General features: G+C 42.1%; 2 pseudogenes; both read right to left on the bottom strand.

The window, feature by feature from the left end:
* Positions 1 to 7818: 7818 nt before the first annotated feature.
* LOC116462731 (zinc finger protein 845-like) lies at positions 7819 to 9885 on the bottom strand (annotated as a pseudogene).
* On the bottom strand, positions 9825 to 10521 carry LOC116462529 (zinc finger protein 480-like; annotated as a pseudogene).
* Positions 10522 to 14586: the final 4065 nt, after the last annotated feature.

Here is a 14586-nt window from a genome sequence, read left to right as displayed (position 1 = left end):
CACACCAACTGTAGAATATATGTTCTTATCAGCACGTGGAACGTTCTCCAAGACAGACCATATTTTAGACCAGAAAACAAGTCTCAACAAATTTTTAAAAACCAAAATCATGTCAAGTACCTTCTCAAACTGCAGCAGAATAAAACTAGAAATCAATAACAAGAGGAATTTTTGAAACTATACAAATACATGGAAATCAAACAACATGTTCCTGAATGATCACTGGGTCAATGAATAAATTAACATGTAAATTTAAAACTTTTTTGAAATGAATTAAAACAGAAACACAACATACGAAAACCTCTGGGGTACAGCAAAAACAATGCTAAGAGGGAATTTTATAGCATTAAATGCCTACATCAAAAAAATAGAAAGATCAAAAATTAACAACTTCATGTTGCATCTCAAGGAACCAGAAAAACAAGAACAAACCAAACCCAAATTTGCCAGTAGAAAATAAATCACAAAGATTAGAGCCGAAGTAAATGAAACAGAGACACTAGTGTTATTCCCCGATAACCCTGACTCTATCTCAGCATTTGCTTATTGGAAGACCCAAACTGACACCAAGTTAGTCTGTAGATTAAATGATACATCTGGCAGAGTGCCTACCCAAGAATTAAATTTTGTATAAGTTCATCTTGCCATCTTCCTAGCGACAGAATCATAGTAATGCAAATAATCCCAAACAGTGAATGATCTGAGACACTACCTAGATTTAGGTCTCGGGTCCTGATTGTACACATTAACATAGGATTAGTTAGCTTTTTCTAAGTGTGCCAGCACATCAGAGGTGCTCAGGGAATACGTGGTAAGGGACATAGATTTCTAACCCTGTCAGTAAAATGGAAATGCCAAAATGTCACTTTATCTCCTTCTGGTAATTTGATTGACTAATTCGATGTTAAATTCTGGTATCTTGACAAGATTAGTGTTAGCCAGTTACTGGGATGATTTCCAATGCTTAAGGCAGGAATGCCTTATTTCTGATTTAGCGGTAATGTGACCAGTGCATAAACACTCATTAAGGGGTAATGCAGCATTTAATCAATGAGGGGAACTTTCCCCTGAGTGTGCATAGAGGAGATAGCCCAGAGCACAGAGGAGTGTAAGAATCTAGAAGTGACCTGACACTGTGCGCCAAAGCTGCGTGGGGTTTATTGGACCCCAGCTCATCCTGGCTCCCTGCAGTGTTGGCAAATTGAAGCCCTCCGGAAGGCATCTTTGGTTTAACCAGCTCGAACTGATTTGCTCTTTCTGATTTCCACAGAGGATGAGAGGAGTGGGCAGAAATCAATTGAATTTGTTTTGTGGTAAGAGTTTCTACCAGGAAATGACTGCTCTGGGTTTCCACCAGCTTCAGTAGGAGGGTTAATTAAATCATTATCCTGCTGGCTGGCATTTAGTCAGTGGACGCCTTTAATCCACAAGGCAGTTTCTGAAGTGTTCAGCTGAAAACAAAGATGCTCTTTACCCCACTCTCCAGTGGGGCCCCAACCAGGGTCATTAACCGTCAACACTGACAGATACCGGGTCAGCTTCAGAGGAACTTGCATTAGCTGTGCCATTTCCTTTGGAGCTTGACTGGGAGTCATTGACTTTTTTCACCTCATTTCCCATAGCATTGAAGCAGTTCCGTTGGTAATAGCTGACTCAGGAAACCCGGGGGGCTGCCTAGTGGTGATAGCCATGCCTTGTTTTCCAGAAGCACAAGCCGCAAATGGACATATGCCGTCTACTGGTTGTACTATTGCTGATTTGTATTTATTACATCTCAGAGTAAGTAACAGGCTATGCAGAGCCCTCTAGTGTTTGACTCCACAGAAATGGTGTTGATCTGTCAAAGTTTCTTTACTTATCAGTATGAAACAGTATTGTGTAAGCTGTTTGCTCCAAAAGGCCATTATGAAAAGAGGCAATAACAACATGGTACGCCAGATGTGATACGCCGATGCCTCTTGCTTTGCGAGAAAAGACTAGATGGCGAGGTCCCTAGCAGATGCAGAGGTTCTGGCCAGGATTTTTAATGGCCAATTGTATAAATAATTAAGTGAGGAAGAGTAGAGAGTATCTTAGTGTATTCATTTCCTGCTGCCATTGTAACAAATTACCACAAATTTAGTGCCTTAAAGCAATACAGATTAACACACAGTTGTAGAAGTCAGAAATCTGACTGGGTCTCACCGGACTAAAAGGTGTCAGCACGGCTGTGTTGCTTCTGGGGGTCTAGGGGGCATCTGTTTCCTTGCTTTTTCCAGCTTCTAGAGGCTTCCTGCATTCCTTGGCTTATGACCCCCAGTCAGCAATCCTCTGCTGCTGTAGTCACATCTTCTCTGACTCTCCTGCCTCCTTCCTTCCCTCCTAAGGACCCTTGCAATAATATTGGGCCTACCAGATAATCCAAAATAATCTCCTCCAATGCAAATCTCTTAATTTAATCACATCTGCAAAGTCCCTTTTGCCATGTAAGGAACCATATTCCCAGGTCCCAAGGAAAAAGACATGGACAGCTGTGGAAAGCCATCATTCTGCCTACCACACTTATTAAGGTAATTGCTGTTCCTCCCTCTCAACGTTCGAGTTCTTTCAAGTTCCTTTTGCCATAGGAAGACAAAATAGCAATGTAGATATGGTCCCTCAGAGACACAGAATCTCATTTTCCATTGTCAAATGCAGTTTCAATTACTCAGGCAACGGCCATTTTAAAGGACCATAAAAGATAATGGCACCTCCTGGCTGAACAGATGGCCACTTAGCACAGTTCCGAGTTAGATGTGATAACAGTTTCATGGCTGGGAAGCAAGTGGGGCAAGAGATGGGGCTGTTGGAAGGGTAAGATGGTCTCTGAATTGAATCCTCTGCCTTAATGTCCCCTGAGTTTCTGGGTTGTCTGGAAAACCCTCCTAGGAGAAGTCAAGAAGCCTCAAAAAGCAAGAACACCCTCTTCTTTAACTGCCCTCTCCACCCTGAAAAGTTGAGATGTGACAGAATGAAAAGAGCACCAGCTTTGGAGTCAGACAGAAAGGTGTTCCAATCTCTGTGTGACCTGCAGCACGTTTCTTAATCTCTCTGGGCCTTATTGTCCTCACCTGTAAAATGAAAATAACATCTACCTCTTAGGTATCTGATATTTATATCAGAAACAATGTATGTAAAGTTCAAAGGATGCTGTTGGGCTTATGGTAGGTGCTCAAAAATAGTAAGTACTATTATCATAGTAGTAGTCGTCGTCATTGTTGAGGATCTGTTGTTACAACAGGAAGTAGAGATTGGAGTCAAAAGTCTGCCAGGAAAATTTTAACTGGTTGATATTTCTCACGTTAGTACCGCCACTAGACATTTGACCAAAGCAGGTGAGAAAACTTGAGGGCAAAGATGATAAACAAAAATGACTCTCTCTCTCTCTCTCTACACTTCCACCCCCGATTTCCTGTGCTGTGCCTATCCAAACACTCCTCTGGAAGAAGTCTTGATAGTACCTTCTTAGGCTGTGAGGAAAAGAATTGAACACAGTAATATCCTCAGCCTTGAAGATGTTCAGATTTACCCAGTGGGAACCTATTTCATTCTTCAAATTATTTGCTGAATTAATCTAATTTTATTCCCTTCCATCAAATTTTCAGGTTGGAAGAGGTCCCATCTGCTCTTCCACTGTTGAGAACTAACTGATATAGAATCATATTGGTGGAGCTCAAAATGTCACTGGCAATGCCGATGGGAGGTCATGACTTTAGATCTACAGCCACACGGGCTTACCTTCAACCCAGTCCACTCAGTTCCTGGCATAGCTGGACAAGTCAAAGACTCCCCTAAAGAGTGGGCCCTTTCGTCTGGCAAAAAAAAAAAAAAAAAAAAATAGATTAGAGTAGAATGTCTGCCTCCTGAGGATTAACCTGCTCCAAAATAAGCCCACGGAAGCTAACTGACCATACTTAATTCCTTCCACGAAATTTACCAGCTGGAAACTCCCCTTCCTCCCAAGGGCAAGAATGTGCGGAGGTGATGGAATAGGCTAGGAAAGTTATGGTAGCAGGAATTCCTTTCTCTCTATCAAAATCTGAGTCCAGGATCACTCACAATGGGGGAAGCCAGCTGCCATTCATGAGACTCTCAAGAAACCCTATGGAAAGGTCCTTGTAGTAAGGAATTGCGGCCTCCTGCTAACAACCAGCACTAGCTTGCCAGTCATATGTGTGAGCCACTTTGGAAACAGATCCTAGTCCCAGCCACGCCTTCAAATGCCAGAGTCTATTGTGAGGGATGGGGTTTGTCAGGCAGATCAGGTCTGCATTTGACAAGCAGCAAATCAATGAAGTAGATACCTGCACAGCTGAAAGTGGAGGGAGAAGATACAATTGATGTGTTGGGCAGCAAAAAAGGAGGCATCTATTAAAAAAAAGAGTACTTGCTAGCCAGGCATGGTGGCGCATGCCTGTAATCCCACCTACTCGGGAGGCTGAGGCAGGAGAATCACTTGAACCCAGGAGGTAGAGATTGCAGTGAGCTGAGATCGTGCCATTGCACTCCAGCCTGGGCAACAAGAACGAAACTCCGTCTCAAAAAAAAAAAAAAGTACCTGCTGCTTGAACCCTAACAAGTAGAGTTTAGCTTTCTTTATTCTTTCATTTTCTTTAATTTATATGTCTGTGTACAAGTACACTGCTTTTGTTCTCGGGTTTATTAAACTATTTTTACTGAATGGCCAGTGGTATGTTTTGATGGGCATCAAATGGAAATGGGGTGGGGGGAAACTGTTTTTGTTAAAATGCTCCTTTTCTCCATTAATGGCATGGCAATTTAACTTTAATTTTTTTAATGAAAAGTCTCACATATTTATTACTGAACCCAGGCAACCAATGCATTCATAACAGATTCAGAGAGAAAAAATGTATGCCCAATAAAACATGTCCAACTCTCCAGATAATGGTGGCATTTTCAGCTTGATATGGTAATGTGATTGTGATGCTCAGACAATATAAATATATGTGCCATCTCATGTGCAATTACTAATAGACCCAGCTTAGTTCTTCTCCAGTGTCTCCTTTTGGAGTTGTACCTGATTTTATTACCAGTTTTCATCCAAATCCACTGGGGAATGGAACAATTTTGCTTTTGTCTCTTGGCCATGAATCACTTAATCCTGAAAGTCTTGTGAGATCTGGTGAGAAGCACAGTCAAGTACACACCACGATGGTGGAAGAAAAAAAGAGAAGGGGCTTGACACCTTTTTTTTTTCTTTTGAGACAAAGTTTTGCTCTTGTTGCCCAGGCTGGAGTGCGATGGTGCCATCTCGGTTCACTGCAACCTGCGCCTCCTGGATTCAAGCAATTCTCCGGCCTCAGACTTCCGAAGAGCTGGGATTACAGGTGCCCGCCACCAAACCCAGCTAATTTTTGTATTTTTGGTAAAGACGAGATTTCACCATGTTAACCAGCCTGTTCGCAAACTCCTGACTATTGTTTCTGCTATTAGCTGTCAGTCCTCTTCACTGTGGTATGAACAAGATTATTTTTTGTGTGTGTGAAACTGATGTGGATGGTCTGCCTGCTGCTCCGTGCATCACTTTCAACACTGTCTTGTCCCAACTCAAAATGAGTTCTTCATTTACAAACTGTTGATTTCTTTTGGGCATCGTCTCCATAACCTTTTCATAAAACATCAATGATTTCATTATTCCTCTACCCAAACTTTACCATAAGTATTCTTTTTTTGAGACAGTATCTTGCTCCGTCACCCATACTGGAGTGCAGTGGCATGATCACAGCTCACTGCAGCCTCGACCTCCCAGGCTCAAGCCATCCTCCCACTGCAGACTCCATAATAGCTGGCCTTACAGGCATGTGCCACCATGCCCAGCTAATTTTTGTATTCTTTGTAGAGAAAGGGGTTTCACCATGTTGCCCAGGCTGGTCTTGAATACTTGGGCTCACGTGACCCCCCTGCCTCGGCCTCTGAAAGTGCTGGGATGCCAGGCACGGTGGCTCACGCCTATAATCCCAGCACTTTGGGAGGCCGAGGCGGGCAGATCACGAGGTCAGGAGATCAAGACCATCCTGGCTAACACGGTGAAACCCTGTCTGTACTAAAAATACAAAAAATTAGCCAGGCGTAGTGGCGGGCGCCTATAGTCCCAGCTACTCAGAAGGCTGAGGCAGGAGAATGGCATAAACCTGGGAGGTGGAGCTTGCAGTGAACCGAGATTGCATCACTGCACTCCAGCCTGGGCAACAGAGCCAGACTCCGTCTCAAAAAAAAAAAAAAAAAGAAAAGAAAAGAAAGTGGTGGGATTACAGGCCTGAGCCACTGCATCTGGTCTCATTGTAAATTTGACATTTCCTCTTGTTTCAATTTTAGCAGAATTTATATTGCTTTGATAGAGTCTCTTTTCAAACTCATATCTTATCCTTCTGAGTGCCTCAAACTAGAGCCTGTTCAGACATGTTATAACAGATTTGTACCAGTTTATTTTGGTGCAAAAAGGGTGGAATTCATGCACAGTTTTCTCATAATATGTATTTTTCCATGAGCTTCTTGAAGACCCCTTCTACTAGAAAACAGTGTTCAAAAGGATATATAAAAGGGTTGTAGATATGCAAGTGCCATTTTCTTCTGGGATGCAAGGATGATTCAACATATTCAAGCAAATCAATGTGATATACCACTTGAAGAGAATGAAAGATGAAAACACATCATCTCAATAGATGGAGAAAAAGCATTTCACAAAATTCAACTTACAGTCATCATGGAAATCCTAAACAAAATAGATAGAGAAGGAAATTTACCTCAACAATAGAAATAACCAAACAGGGAAAATGGAATGCTTTTCCTGTAGGATCTCACATGATGCAACAATGCTCACCCTTTCTATTCAATAAGTACTGGCTGTCCTAGCGAGAGTAATTAAATAGCAAAAGAAATAAAACTCATCCAAATCAGAAAGAAAGAAGTAAAATTATATTTGTTTGTAGATGACATGATATTCTGTATAGAAAATCACAGTCAGCCAAAATACTGCTGGAACTAATAAACACATTCAGTGTGTTTGCAGAATAAATTATCAGCACCAAAAATTAGTTGAATTTCCATACATTAACAATAAACAATTTTAAACAAAAATTTTAAAACACTTCCATTTGCTAGAGAACTTAAAGAAACACTTAGGCATAAACATAAAAAGCTGAGAATTTCCTACCTTGAAATCTACAAACATTGATCAAAATGATTAAAAACATATATGGAGATACAACCCATATTGATTGTTTGGAAAAATTAATATTGTTAAATGATTATATAGCCCAATGTGATTTAGATTCAACATAATACCCATAAAAATCCCTATAGCTTTTGTTAAATAAACAAAAAACAAGCTGGGAAAAGTGGCTCACGTCTGTTGGCCAGGCTGGTCTCAAAGTCCTCACCTCAAGTGATCTACCCGCCTTGGCCTCCCAAAGTGCTGGGATTACAGGCATGAGCCACTGCGCCTGGCCCAGTTCTCTTAACATAAACACTTTAATGTCAATTAATGCTTGAACTCAATGTTTTAAGTCAACTCAAACTCAAGTCAATGCTGAATTGACTCTAATGTCTATTAATCCTTGATGGTTTGCTATACTCATTGCATTTGGAACTATTATCTCAAAAATGAATTCTCTGATATTCTGCAAGGAGTGACCTCAGATTGAAGACCTTGCCACGCATATGACATTTGTAAGATTTCTGTCCGCTATGGATTCTCTGATATCTAATGTGGTGTGAACGTGAAGTAAAAGCTTTGTCACAATCATCACATTTGTAAGGTTTCTCTCCTGTATGAGATCGTCAATGAACTGCAAGGCATGAATGATGTCTGAAAAATTTGCCACATTTATTACACTTGTAAGACCTCTCTTCATTATGGATTCTCCAGTGTTTTGCAATGGTTGTAGCGTTACTGAAGAGTTTGTGACAATCATTAGTAAAGTTTCCCTGTACCATGGATTGCTTGATGGTGAGTAAGTGTTGACTGCCCACTAAAGGCTTTGTCACACTTATTACACTTGTACAGTTCCTCTCCAGTGTGAATTCCAGTACGTTGTGCCAGGTGTGAATCACACCCAAAATTCTTGTCACAAACCTTACATTTCTATGGTTTCTCTCCAGTATGAACTCTCCTGTGTATTTCGAGGGGTGATTTGAAATTGAAAACTTTGTCACATTCTTCACATTTGTAAGGTTTCTCTCCAGTACGAAGTCTATGATGACATGCAAGGTTTGATTGTTGCCAAAAATCTTGCCACATTCATTACATTTGTAAGATTTATCTCCAGTATGAAGTCTATGATGACATTCAAGGTTTGATTTTCTATTAAAAACCTTGCCACATTCATTACATTTGTAAGATTGCTCTCCAGTATGAAGTCTACGATGACATGCAAGGTTTGATTTGTGATTAATCAATGATTTCATTATTCCTCTACCCAAACTTTACCATAAGTATTCCTTTTTTGAGACAGTATCTTGCTCCGTCACCCATACTGGAGTGCAGTGGCATGATCGCAGCTCACTGCAGCCTCGACCTCCCAGGCTCAAGCCATCCTCCCACTGCAGACTCCACAATGGCTGGCCCTGCAGGCATGTGCCACCATGCCCAGCTAATTTTGTGATTAAAAACCTTGCCACATTCATTACACTTGTAACGTTTCTCTCCAGTATGAATGGCCTTATGCATTACAAGACATGAATTTTGAACGAAGGTCTTGTCATACTCATTACACTTGTAAGGTTCCTCTCCAGTGTGAATTACAGTATGTTGTGCCAGGTGTGAATCACATCCAATAAGCCTTGTCACAAACCTTACATTTGTATGGTTTCTCTCCAGTATGAATTCTCCTATGTCTTCCAAGATGTGACTTGCGAATGAAAACTTTGTCACATTCTTCACATTTATAAGGTTTCTCTCCAGTATGCAGTCTATGATGATGTGGAAGGTTTGATTGTTGATTAAAAACCTTGCCACATTCATTACACTTGTAAGGTTTCTCTCCAGTATGAATTGCCTTGTGAACTAAGAGGGCTGAATTGTGACCGAAGGTCTTGCCACACTCATTACACTTGTAAGGTTTCTCACCAGTGTGACATCTATGGCATGCAAGGTATTGCTTCTGATTAAAGACCTTGCCACATACATCATATTTATATTGTTTCTCTCCTAAATGGATTTTCTGACTTTTTTTAAGAGTGAGCTACAATTGGCTGAGCGCAGTGGCTCACACCTGTAATCCCAACACTTTGGGAGGCCAAGGCAGGCGGATCACGAGGTCAGGAGATAGAGACCATCCTGGCTAACACGGTGAAACCCTGTCTCTACTAAAAATACAAAAAATTAGCTGGGCATGGTGGTGGGGCACCTGTAGTCCCAGCTACTTGGGAGGCTGAGGCAGGAGAATGGCGTGAACCCGGGAGGCAGAGCTTGCAGTGAGCCAAGATCGCACCACTGCATTCCAGCCTGGGCGACAGAGTGAGACTCTGTCTCAAAAAAAAAAAAAGAGTGAGCTACAATTAAAGGCTTTGCCACTCTCATTACATTGGAAAGATTTTTCTCTCATGTGTACTTCTCGTTTTTGTGTGAGTAATGAAGAATGGAGGGAAATGGAGGGAATTATTCCCACACTTATTAGAAATATGGGTTTGGGGCCTACAAGAAATTATTTGGGATGCTGAAACTGAGAAAGTATCATTGATAGACTTCCCAACTTGATTACCAATTTTCCTTTCAGGCTGAAATGTGTGCAGTTCAGTCAGATGGGAATGAAAGCTTGATCCAAGCTGATCTTCAATAGGCTTGTTTCCAGCATGCCTTTGATCATATCAGTCTGTACTACCCGTCAACTTTTTGATTTCTGTCATGGGTGCTTCATGGCCATTTCTTTCATCTTCTTGCCACTGAAACACAAAGTCATGAATTTCTTTCTCAATTTCCTGGAAGCAAAAATCTCCAGTGTGATAACTTGCATGTCTTTGCAATGCGCCTGTGTGGAACACTTCTGTATTGCCTTACCCTTTTGATGACAACTTCTTCATCATGCATTTGGAAGAGACACCCGGGGAGATCAGGTTCCTATAATTCGCCAACATCACGTCTCTGTATAAAGTCCTCTGAGCGCCAGGCGCGGTGGCTCACGCTTGTAATCCCAGCACTTTGGGAGGCCAAGGTGGGCGGATCACGAGGTCAGGAGATCGAGACCACGGTGAAACCCCATCTCTACTAAAAATACAAAAAAATTTGCCAGGTGTGGTGGCGGGCGCCTGTAGTCCCAGCTACTCGGAGAGGCTGAGGCAGGAGAATGGCATGAACCTGGGAGGCGGAGCTTGCAGTGAGCCGAGATTGCGCCACTGCACTCCAGCCTGGGCAACAGAGCGAGACTCCATCTCAAAAAAAAAAAAAAAAAAAGTCCTCTGAGCAGGGTTCTGGCATTTCCACTCCTCCTGAGAGAATTCTATGGCCACATCCCTGAATGTCAATAGACCCTGAGGAAGAGCCATTCCTGACCCCTTTGCTTTCCTCTTCCCCTTCCGGGTTTCTTCCTCGCATGCCAGGAGTCTTTAGAAGTCAATCCACCATGGTCTGATCTTCACTCCATGGGATCCACTTCCTGGTGCAATTTAACTTTAATCTTTACATGCTTTATATTTTTAACGAAGAAAGTGAGGATTTTTTTTTTTTTTTTTTTTTTTTGAGATGGAGTCTCACTCTGTCACCCAGGCTGGAGTGCAGTGGTGCGATCTCTACTCACTGCAACCTCCACCTCTCAGGTTCAAGTGATTCTTGTGCCTCGCCCTCTCGAGTAGCTGAGACTACAGGCATGTGCCATCATGCCCAGCTACATTTTGCATTTTTAGTACAGAGATGGGGTTTTGCCATGTTGGCCAGGCTGGTCTTGAACTCCTGACCTCAAGTGACCTGCCCACCTTGGCCTCCCAAAGTGCTGGGATTACAGGTGTGAGCCACGGCACCCGGCCTGAAAGTGAGGAATTTAGAATAAGCTCTGACTCCTGTAGGACCATAGTACCTTAAATCCTAAAGATGAAAACTCAAAGAGTAGAAATAATAATAATAAATTATGCTGATTCTTCTGATTTGGTTTTTTGTGTGTCAGTTGTTTGGGCAGTTAACCCATCATCTTCAAGAAAACTGACAGCAAATGTCCATATAATGTTGAAGGTCTAAACCCTGAAACAAACAAAAAACAAACAGCAACGACAATGAACCTGGCATCAAGAAAGATGCTGGGCTCAGTGAGATGGCTCATGTCTGTAATCCCAGCACTTTGGGAGACCGAGACAGGAGGATTGCTTGAGCCCAGGAGTTTGAGATCAGCCTGTGCTACATGGCAAAATCCCAAATCTAAAAAAATATATATATATATTAGCCTGATGTGGTAGCATGCACCTGTAGTCCCAGCTACTGGGGAGGCTGAGGTGGGAGGATCATGTGAGCCCAGGAGGTCAAGGCTGCAGTGAGCCATGATTGCACCACTGCACTCTAGCCTGGGAGACAGAGCTAGACCCTGTCAAGAAAGAAGAGAAGAGAAGAGAAGAGAAGAGAAGGGAGAAGAGAAGAGAAGAGAAGAGAAGAGAAGAGAAGAAGAAAAAGGAAGGGAGGGAGAAAGGGAGGGAGGGAGGAAGGAAAGGAAAGAAGGAAGAAAGGAAAAAGGAAGGAGGAAAGGAGGAAGGGAAGGAAAGAAAGAAAAGGAGGATGAGGGGAAGAAGGAAGAAGGAGAAAAAGAAGCCACAACTCCGAAGGCCTTCTAACATTATAACTGAAGGGACCTTTTGTGAACCAGAGAAGTAGGCAAAGACAAAACAGAATATACAGAAAGGAAAGAAAACAAACAAGAGAAAAAGACAGTTAAGAAAAATAGCTCCTGATTATATGCTACATGCTAAACAAATGTTCCTAACATCATCTTTGGAAAACGATCTGACTTTGAGCCAGCCACAAAGTGCCATTGTTGGTTAGTAAGAATGTCATCCATTAGCTCAGATGGGAGGATGAGGTACTAAAGCTTTGATAGCTACAGATGGAGTTTATATACTACCAACATACCAACAATGCTGTCAAGCAAACAAAGGGTGATTAGACTGGAAAACATCAACAAATGGCTTAAATACATTATCTCATCTTCCACGTGTTTCTACCAAAGAAGGAAGACAATTGCTATAGAACCAATAATAACAACCAATCTGGGATGTCACAAGTCTATCTTTCAAAACTTGGAAAAGTTTTGTTGCTTCATATAGAAGCATGCTGTAGCTTCTTTAGCAAAAGCTACACTCTATTTCATCTAATTCCTCCAGAATTTGTATGCACGGCAAAGCAGCTTGGGTACTTTGGTTCAGGAAGATGCCATCACATTTTGTTTATGAATTCTCAAGCCTCACAATGTTAGGAATGACAGTCGGAGAGGTAGTTTCCACGAGTTAGAGCTTCCAGTGCGCAAACCATTTCAGTGGATGCAAGTGCTGTGTTTATCTGCCTTTTCTCATAAAGTCATATAAATGTAAATTTCATGGTTTCCTGTATTTCCCTGCATCAAGTCAAGTAGTGCATATTAACTACTTGATGAGTTCCTCCCTTCACCAGAGGAAAAAACAAATCTCTTGCTCATTTCGCTAGTGGATCCTGGCTCACAGAGAGGATATTTTTCTATTTAGGCCTATAGTCTGGGGCTGCCCGGAGCAGCTCTGATCACATGTAGGGCTTCATAAAAACAAATGCAGCCACTCACAGGTCTGTTTGAGCCAGCAGTCTGAAGAGACTTCAGGCCTCCCAGAGCACCTCTGTTAATTAAGAGGATGGGTTTCAGCACCTCACTTGGTTACCCAAGGGAGAAAGAATGTTGGAGGAGAAATGCCTTCTAGGACAGGAATCTCCTCCTGGACACATGATGGTAGTGTACACACAGACACCCTCAGGAGACAAGACACTTCGGCCCTCCTGACTCTTTCAGGTGGTGCAGGGTTCTAGCCCCCTGGAGGGCCCCACCTTTCCCGCAGCCCCACGCCCCCTCTTCTGAGGGAGTAGGAGAAAGAGAACAATTTCCTCTCCATCCCTTTCTCTGTCTCTCTCTCTCTCTCCTCCTCCTCCTCTTTTTTTTCTCTCTCTCTATACACACACACACACACACACATACACAAACACACACACACATACACAAACACACACACATACACAAACACACACACACAAACACCAGGTTGTGAATTAAGACACTGATGGCCTCCTCCAGGCTATACGCATTTTGAGGCTCTGTAAAAACTGGCTAAGATGAGATCCAATAGAAATGAATCCAGAGATGTGCCAGTGGGAAATCAATTGACCTGCAAGTAATAAGTTACAATTTACTTACATGTTCACACTGCTGAGCATGGAAAGTGAAGTATCTGGGATGATGAATGCCCCCTATCCTGTCCCCTATCCTGTCCATATAATTCTGTACCAACACTGGTATCATTTCGGCAACACTCAGTGTTGGATTTTTATTCATGATGGTTTTCATCCCCAGTAATATGCACAGCTCTTATTTTATCTTAGAGCTTCAAAAGAAAACATATTGAGACAAGCTTCTTCATGGCTGGTCATCTAACATGCTCTCCTTTATTTCTAAGGGAACAAAGTACATATTTTCTCCAATGCAACTGAAATTTCAACTCCTGCTATTTTCTTTTAGGGCTTTGGGGAGTCAGTGTTAGTCAAATACTAATGATAGTCAAAAAAGCTAGAATTTGTTATATAATTTTCCATTTACAGAAATGCAAATGATATTTAAAATCAGAATAATTTCAGAACTAGTACATTGCTTTGTTGAAATAATCTGTTCAAAACCTCATAGTTCAGATCATACACAAATGCAAATTTACTGGCATATATGAGTATCTAACATGAAATTTTTTAAATGTTGAAACCTTCAGATTCCAGGGAGATAAAATATTTTGTAAAATGCTCAACCTCTTGGACTTGTCTTCAGTCAGGTCTGTGGTTCACATATATAAACTTACTCAGTTGGGATGGCATAGATATTATTGTCTTGGTTGGCCCAGACACTATGATCCCAATGTACTTTGAGGGTCTTTAGGGCTTGTCCCCAGAATATTGTTTTTAAGACCTTATTTCAGTTGGCTAACAACTAAAAAATAGAATTTGTGGAACAGCTTCTTATCAAAATCACATCAATTTTTCCTTAATTTTTGTTCTACAGATCAGTGTTATACAGATATAAATTTCCTAGGGAAATGCTTATAGTAGGCATTAGTTGGTTAAGATTTCAAACTCTGGCCAGGCGCGGTGGCTCACACTTGTAATCCCAGCACTTTGGGAGGCCGAGGCGGGTGGATCACGAGGTCAGGAGATCCAGACCACGGTGAAACCCCGTCTCTACTAAAAATACAAAACATTAGCCGGGCGTGGTGGCGGGCGCCTGTAGTCCCAGCTACTCGGAGAGGCTGAGGCAGGAGAATGGCGTGAACCCGGGAGGCGGAGCTTGCAGTGAGCCGAGATCGCGCCACTGCACTCCAGCCTGGGTGACCCAACGAGACTCTGTCTCAAAA

Source organism: Hylobates moloch, unplaced genomic scaffold, assembly GCF_009828535.3.
Source record: "Hylobates moloch isolate HMO894 unplaced genomic scaffold, HMol_V3 SCAFFOLD_23, whole genome shotgun sequence".
Classification (NCBI taxonomy): Eukaryota; Metazoa; Chordata; class Mammalia; order Primates; family Hylobatidae; genus Hylobates; species Hylobates moloch.
This window is presented reverse-complemented; position numbering and strand designations above follow the sequence as displayed.